At 34.8% G+C, this 8307-nt stretch overlaps 1 pseudogene; it reads right to left on the bottom strand.

The window, feature by feature from the left end:
- Positions 1 to 5227: 5227 nt before the first annotated feature.
- LOC149235653 (putative pentatricopeptide repeat-containing protein At1g26500) lies at positions 5228 to 6187 on the bottom strand (annotated as a pseudogene).
- Positions 6188 to 8307: the final 2120 nt, after the last annotated feature.

Genomic DNA, 8307 nt, shown 5'->3' with positions numbered 1-8307 from the left:
GTAAAGCTATGGGCATTCACGGAAACACATTTGGTAGCTCAAAATTGCATTCTGAGTTTGAGCAAAACATAAATATTACACCAACGCTACATTTTGATGGCGATGATGAGTGTGGTAGACATAAAGAGAGGTTAGTTTCTGAGATAGACTGTGAAGTGCAAACATTTGGATGCTTTAGTTTATCCAGTACTCATTTTTAGGTAGCGCTAATAAACACCCTATTGAAGAAGACAAAGAACAATTTCCTACAAGTTTTTTGGCCTACTCAACTGACTTGCTACACTTGGAGAGGGATATGCTACATTTCTCTTCATTTGATTCCCCCTTGAAAACAATCTATATTTCCATATAATTGGTAGTGTGAGAAGATGTACTGAATGCAAAGGAGGAATATCAGCATGAGGGTAGGAAACATCTTTCTACTAATATTGCAATCACCCGAGAAGACTTAGCACATGATGACATGGGTATCATGCCATGCCTTTTTTCTACACTGGAAATTCAACCAACATATGACAAAATCTTGAGCGCAGATCAAGCTAATGGATCAAACTGTAGGTGAATTTTCCCTGAGAATGAGACTAATAAGACACTCATTAATGAAGGGAAATCCTGAAGATCCCCTAAGATTCATGAGACCAACATGCCTATCAGTGATTTTGAAAATGGTAGAAACTTTGGCACCCATAATGATGTGCATCTCCAATCGGCATTGTCTATTAAGTTTGAACAGGATAGTGCAAGATCCTATATTTTTCACTTTGACAGTTATCCTACATATTACATGGACTCTGATGAGGAAGAAGAGAAGGTTTATCATATCATCAAGCCATGTTGTGAACCATATGAGACAAAGGTAGAAAGCTCCATTCCATTTGTTGAAGGCATCCTTATTAAAGATGAATAATCTTGCCATATTAGAAGAACTAACCAATATATAGGCAAACAAGATGACTTCTACAAACTCATAATTGATTAACCACAAAGTGAGTATACTCATTTCCATGTTTGCAACAGTGATGTTGATGACAAACATAAAACTACACCTATGCTTGACCCATAAACTTTGGAACTTACGAAAGTGAGGATAACAATGGATCCGTGGCATGGAGCATTCAAGTGTTAGCCCCCCTCAAATTTCTTTTAATATTGTCTACCACAACATGATGCTATATTTATCAATACCCTACTGGACCAGGAGTATTCCCATCTTGACTATGGGCTCCTAAAGCTCGCTAAAAATATCCCATCAAAATTTCCTAATCTAGGGCTAATTTATCTGAATGTTTCATTCATGAAGATAGAGTCACAACAAAATTACTAAGAGAAACACCTGCAACAAGTTTATGGATGATTTATATACATGCATAGGGTTGAGCTATGAAAGGTCACCATTCATAAAAAGGTACCCCAATCCATATTGAGTGATGAAGTTGATAATTTAGCGAATAAAAGAACGTCTCAAAGCTTAAGCATACCACAAATTCTCTAAAAGAATTGGGTGAAGCTATATTGCAACTCTACGTACATATGACCTAAAATCAAGAGAGGAGGGTATTTATGCCCAAGAAGAATTTCTAGTGCGATGGATGTAAAAATAAAGTTGTTATATAGAACTCTAAAAAAGAAAACAAAAACAAAGTATGCAAATATGAGAAAAGATTACCAGAACTCCACACATTTATTGCCCGCTTATTTGCATTATCTATATATTAGAGTACACAATTGAGAGACAGTGATAAGTTTGACCATGTATACCATAAAATAAAATAAAATAAGTGAATGACCACTTTGGACCAGTTCACCCAAAAGTGATGAAGTACTAAAGTACACAAAGCCTAAAGTACAAAATCTTGTTAAACTACAATCGTAATGCAATTTCAATAGACGTACTTAAGAGGAAATCGTGCTTCATTCCTACAGTAATTGTAGCTATACCACTTTCAATGAAATACAAGATAAATCTTGGCCTATGTGTAATTGGGGCCTTTGTATTGACCATCATTTCTGTTTAACAAAATTCAAGAAAGATAAGCACCAATGAAAATATATTGTGTTTGTTCTAGGATAATGAACATGAGGAACTAGAGAGATAATGTTTTACTCGAAGGGGTTGAACCCATTCTAATTTATATCTAAGGCACATGGAGAATAGTAGTGACAAAGTCCTTGTCAAGAGTCCTCTCCATTTAAGCAGGAAGTTCCCATGAGTTGTCTACTCTCAAGGAAGTGGAACACTGTGAGAGAAAATATCCTAATGGAAAAAAAGGGAGAGATCCATTGGAAGCAAGATGATATGAAAGCATGATATAGAGACAAATTTTGGATGATTCTCCCACACCATAGGCTTGGCATGTAGTGGAAGTTAGAGTAGTCTGTTTCATACGAGCAATTTTGGGAACACCAGAAATTAGAAATGCAGTTGCTTCTAGACAATACTAGGCATAAGAGAGATCCACTAGAAGCAAGATGACCTGAAGGGTATGATCTAGAGACAAATTATGGACAATTCTCCCACACCATAGGATTTCCATGCAATGGAAGTTTGAATAGTCTGATGCATCTCAGCAGTTTTGGCAACTTTAAAAATTGGAAATAAAGATGTCCATAGAAAATAGTAGGCATGGGAATGAACTATTATTGGAATTTCCATCGCTCATAAGTTTCTTCATTCATGTTGGCCTCTGTAAAATAGGAGTCACGTTAGACATAAATATGTTGGGGAAAGATGATGAAAATGGACAAATATAATAGTTGTGGATATCGCTCCAAGAGGAGAAACGAATGTCAAAGGGGTAAAAACCCCATGACTAAAGCCCAAGGGCTTCTTGAGAATATATTACAGGCCCTAAAACATGGAACTCATGTCTGCAATATAATATAATAAAAAAGGTGAATGGTCAGTTTCAAACAAGTCACCCAAAAGTACAACAGTTTACTATGTACAACAATAATACTTGTTCACTAGATGTCTTATCAGTATAGCATGCCACTAGATGAAGATTCAAATGATGCAATTGAATCTTCTCAATATTCCCTTGTAAAATATGATGTCCCATAAGATTTTAATTATGAGATACTGATGTTCCCATTTTGTGACTTGTTATATAAATTATTCTTTCACAATGTAGCAACGTTTTTCCTCACTGCAACCAATAATGTTGAGAGAAATGGATGGGTTTCCTAAAAAGGTACAAACCCCAATTGAACGTGTCATGAGATAAATGCAACTAGATAAACATGAAAATGAGACATTTGAATGATTTTTTATGTCAATGCCATTCCTTTGATTTTTTTTTCATTTTCCCTTTTAAAAGAAGTTGTTCAAGAAGGATTGAATTATGAGATATTCCCTTTATGTGTACTATTTTTGGACTTGTTAAATAAATTATTCTTTCATGGTTTGAAACATTTCTCAGTTTCTTGAGAGGAAAGGAAGGGATTTGTTGAAAAGTATGAACTCCATTTGAAGTCAAGGGGAAAGAAATAATGGGTCTTCAAAAATTTCAAAGCAGAAAAATAAAATAGGCAAAGAGGCTAACCCCTTCCTCTCCAATTCCCCAGTCTAGGCTAGACAGGGAATTTATATTGCTCAAATCAGGAAATATGATCAGTTATTACATAGTCATTACCCATAAAATCCATCTTGGCTTCTACATTCATTCATGGAAGTGAAACTATAACATCATACTCAACCTTGTCACAATACATTCTGAGCACCAGCATACCCAACCACAGCCGAACCATCAAAATGTGAATGATTTTCCCAAAGGTGGAACAAATTCCTTCCCAGAGCCTTCAATGAAGATTACGCATGAACCCATAATAAGCTTACGAAAATAATGTAGAGTCATAGAATTTAGTAATGACACTTTCCAACCAATAAAATATTATTAATTTATGACTCCCTACTTCCCCACTCATTGGTTCATTGCCCCAGTTGTTTTTTATTAGGAGTTCTAGTAAGTGCACATTTTATTCTTATGTTATCATTATTTTATGACAAACCCAATATAACAAAATGGTAAATCACTTACCAACTTACCACATACTCATTATTCTCAAGCTTAGAGGAGACATTACATTCACTCTAATTTGCAGTTGTTTGAACTACTTTGTATACTTCCAGTGATAAGACCTGTTTTTCTAAATTATAAAATTCCCTGAACAAGGCCTGATCATTGTTTGAGTGTTGGAATTTGATCCTGAGTATTTTTTCCCGAAATTTGATTTTCTCCTTGCCTTGACTCGCTTTATTTTCTGTAAGGGGTCCAACCATAAGGCTGGATGGTATCTATATTCTCCATGTCACAAAACTACTCAAGCTCTTGAACCCAACTATAAATGCATATGAACTCAAACTCTCTACAAATTTTGATTCATCTAACTTCACTGGTGCTCCTTATGTTGATATAACTTCCAAGAACATCTTCATTGAGTCATGTTCTCTGGTCTGAATAGTGTCAAAACTCACTTCTCCATCATCAAAATCATCAAGATCTTAATCTCCTCTCTATGGCAAATAACCCTTTATAAAACTGATGAGCCATACAAATTTTGTCTCCAATGATCCACATCCGTCATCTTCTCCAACCAAAAACAAACCCTCTTAGTCACACCCATTACTTTGATGATACCAACCCGATTCAGCAACAACTAAATTTCCTTCATGTCTTTCCATAGATGAAGTTACCCTACTCTTTCACCTGCAATGAGAAACAAATAGACAAACATTTTGTTCTACACAACCAATGATAGAGTGCTATGGAAAGTTGAAAAAATAAGGTAGCAATTGTAGAAAGACGAGAAACTCTAATTCCTTATCATATTGCACCAAAAAAATATAAAAAAATTCAAAACAAAAGAAATTTACCCTAATATTGATGCATTTGATCCAAAAATCATGCTACATATGAGAACATTATTTTGAAGGTTAATAGTGGAAAGGATCTACCCATTTGGGTTTAAATCAAAAGCTTGCCTCTATTGTGATTTTAAGAAGAACTATTTACATATAGCAATGTTTTCTAATGATACAACATGTCTACATATAAATATGGTTTATATGATATTCTAAGAATGGTTGGATTTCATGAATCAGTTCCTAAAAAGTACATTGAAACTTGAAACTCCATTTCCATGGGAATCAGACCCACTTAACCTGACAAGATATAATAATCCTCAAATTTATCCCTAAACAAAGCATTGACTTGTAAAATCAAATCTTCTAGGAAAATGGTTTTCCCTTAATATCTATCCATATCTTCATAATATCTAGCTTGTATGGGACAACATAGCACAAAATAAAAGACATATACGTGACCCCTAATATCAAAGAGTTGGTGGCAAAGGTATAACTGAACCATTTACTCAAAACATGTCTTATTTTGAACCTTTTTCATCTTCTATGAGCGCCTAAGGAACACGTATGATATATCCAACTTCCTTGCATGATTCATCTTAACTAAAAGTTCTTAAAATTTATCATGTCTACCTCTTAAAAACCTGTGAGGAATTTGTTGTAATCAAAACACAAAGCCTTGATACCTTTGTCAATCATGATTTCTATATAGGAGAAAGCCTCCTCACATCTGCCTTCCCTGATTAGCCCTCCAATGAACAATGTAAGAATTAACATCAAGGCAACAACCATTCCGAGCCATTTGATCCCATATAGTGAAACCCATCTTAGGGTTCCTTGCATGGAAATACATTTCCATCATCATCGTGTAGGTGTGAATGGTAGGTTGAAACCCACATTGGCTCATTTCCTCAAAAATTTTAGTGGCTTCATTTGGTTTTTTCAGAACCATCATCACTTTGATTAGAACATTAGAAGTCCAACATTCATGACGAACCCCTTTCTCTTTTATTTCCTGTAACAACCTATAAGCCTTATCCTGCTTCTTCTTAGTTCCATAACCAATGCTTAAATAGATGTAAACAATAGCATGAAGTGGGAAGCCATGTTCCCACATTTCAACAAAGAATTTTGAGGCTTCCTTTATCCTCTGTAATTTGGAAAGGGCACGAATAAAAATAGTGTATCTTTTAGAATTAGGATAAGGACCATTTTTTTCATTAATTAGAAGAGATATAGGGCCTCCTCCTTGTTTCAACCCTCAAAGAGACCCCCCAAGATAATCTTGTGGGTGACAAGATCGGGTTTGAATCCTGTATCAACCATCTCATTCCAAAGTTTGAATGCCTCTATCTAATTCTTTGCTTCGCACCATCTAGATATAAGTATGGTATAAGTATTTGCATTGGGACGAAATATTCCGCTCATTGTTTCAAGCAACATTTGGGCTTCCTTTGCTAGTTTTTATACCAAATTCCAAATAAACCAAGTAGACTCACTGCTTCCTTTTGGGATTTTTATTCCTCAAACAAGTATTGATTTTTTTATACCAAATTCCAAATAAACCACAGAAACTATTAAATTGATTGAAATTCTACAAGTAACCAACATCAAAGTAATACCCCAATAGATCCATAATTGAACATTTGGCCTCATAAAAACACCCCGACATTACATCAATAATGTAAAAAATATAAATAATAATAAACTTCCAGTGGGGACTCTAATTTCTATTTGATTATGGTCAAGAAGCTTCAACACTAACTCCAATGGAAATTTGATTAGAAGGATGAATCGTTGTCAGCCATGCAATCAAACATCGACATAGATTTAGAAGTTGTTTTTGCACTCCTACTTTGTATAACATTGGTTGCAATATAGTCCCATTGAGCTAGTTTTGTGTTCATTTGTTATACACGAATAGAATTACCTATCTCACCCCATGGGTGGAAACAAACTATTTAATTTCATATTTCCAACTAATTATTTTGATAAATTGTAATAATATGAAAATTCTATTCACATCCATCCATTTCAATAGTCTATTCTGCAAAGTGGTGACATCATAAGAAGGAAACAAGTTCATTCTGTCACAAGGCAACTACATAGATACATATATAAAACAAAGAAAAAATACCACCACATGTTGTCCTAGAAGTTTTTATTGGCCCAAATTCTAGATTTGGAGATGGACTCTTGAAAAGTTACACCAACTATTGTATAATATCCATAAGAAAATTGACAAAATATTGTGGTCTTAGCACATGCTTGATCTAGATAAGATGCAAGTCCACTTTTCTCTTGACCATTATTTGAACATGGAGAACCACCCCTTTGAGAACATGGATTTCCTTGAGTAATAGTCGAATCTTGAGTTCCTATGGATACCCAATATTTTGACAATGATTGATCATTACCTGGTTGAGGCCAATTGCCTAGCATACAAATAAAGAACATGGAAAAACAAGATGTGAACCTCTCCAAAATATTAATGAGTTTTAGCAATAATATGGACATTCAAATTCATTTCATCCATGCCCAATGTCCGCAACACATTACTAAATGCACCCAAACCCAAATCTTTCATCACATCCATGCCCAACATGTGCCATTAGTAATGCAACTGTATTACCTGGTGTGTTAAAAAAAAGAAAATCTAAGCATGCATCTGTTATTATTAATCCATGTCACTAATTTTTCCATCACAATACATACACTTCCCTCTATTGAGCACTGGCTTGACATTACTGTTTAGAAAGAACTTAATCCTCCATTTTCCAAAGAAATTGACATCACTATTGCAGCTTCCATGACAAATGATAATTAATATTTTCCTATCATTGAATTTGGTGATCTGTATCAACTCATCACTGTGAGAGTGTAATCACAAATGGAAGGGGAATCCTATGGCCATATGACCAATGTTGTTGTGGGTAGTCTAGACAAAGAATGAAACTGTCAAGAATCTGCAAAAAAATTCTTAACATAAAATCCCATAATAGACATGAGAGGTTGTTGGGATGAAACCCCCTTGATATGCATGAACTACCAATAGATGTCTTCTCCCATTGACTCATCGATTTCCCCCTTTGAGGTGAAATATTGCAAGGGCTTCCAGTGAAAACATAGCATAGCAACATGACAATAGGTTGAGGTATGGAAGTAACTTTAACGTAACCAAAGAAATTCAAGTGGTCAACACATTAGGCCCGCAAGCCTAAATTATGTAATTATTAATAAACCAAAGATAAATCAGTGGAACCTTTATCTTGGGAAAATAAATTTTAAGACTATTGGAGAGATTAGAAGCAATTGCCAACTTGCAATATTCAATTTCCAGGAATTCAGTAGGAGGAACGGAAAAAAATGTCTAGATCTGAAAAAAATTTAGATCCCTTTTATCAATAGCATTTAAAGAATCATCCCCCTTATAACAACACATTTGT

Source organism: Pinus tabuliformis, chromosome 8 (genome assembly GCF_031772625.1).
Source record: "Pinus tabuliformis cultivar Carrire ecotype Pingquan chromosome 8, CPIR1, whole genome shotgun sequence".
Taxonomy (NCBI): domain Eukaryota; kingdom Viridiplantae; phylum Streptophyta; class Pinopsida; order Pinales; family Pinaceae; genus Pinus; species Pinus tabuliformis.
Note: the sequence above shows the minus strand (reverse complement) of the source record. Positions and strands in the feature narration are given on the sequence as shown.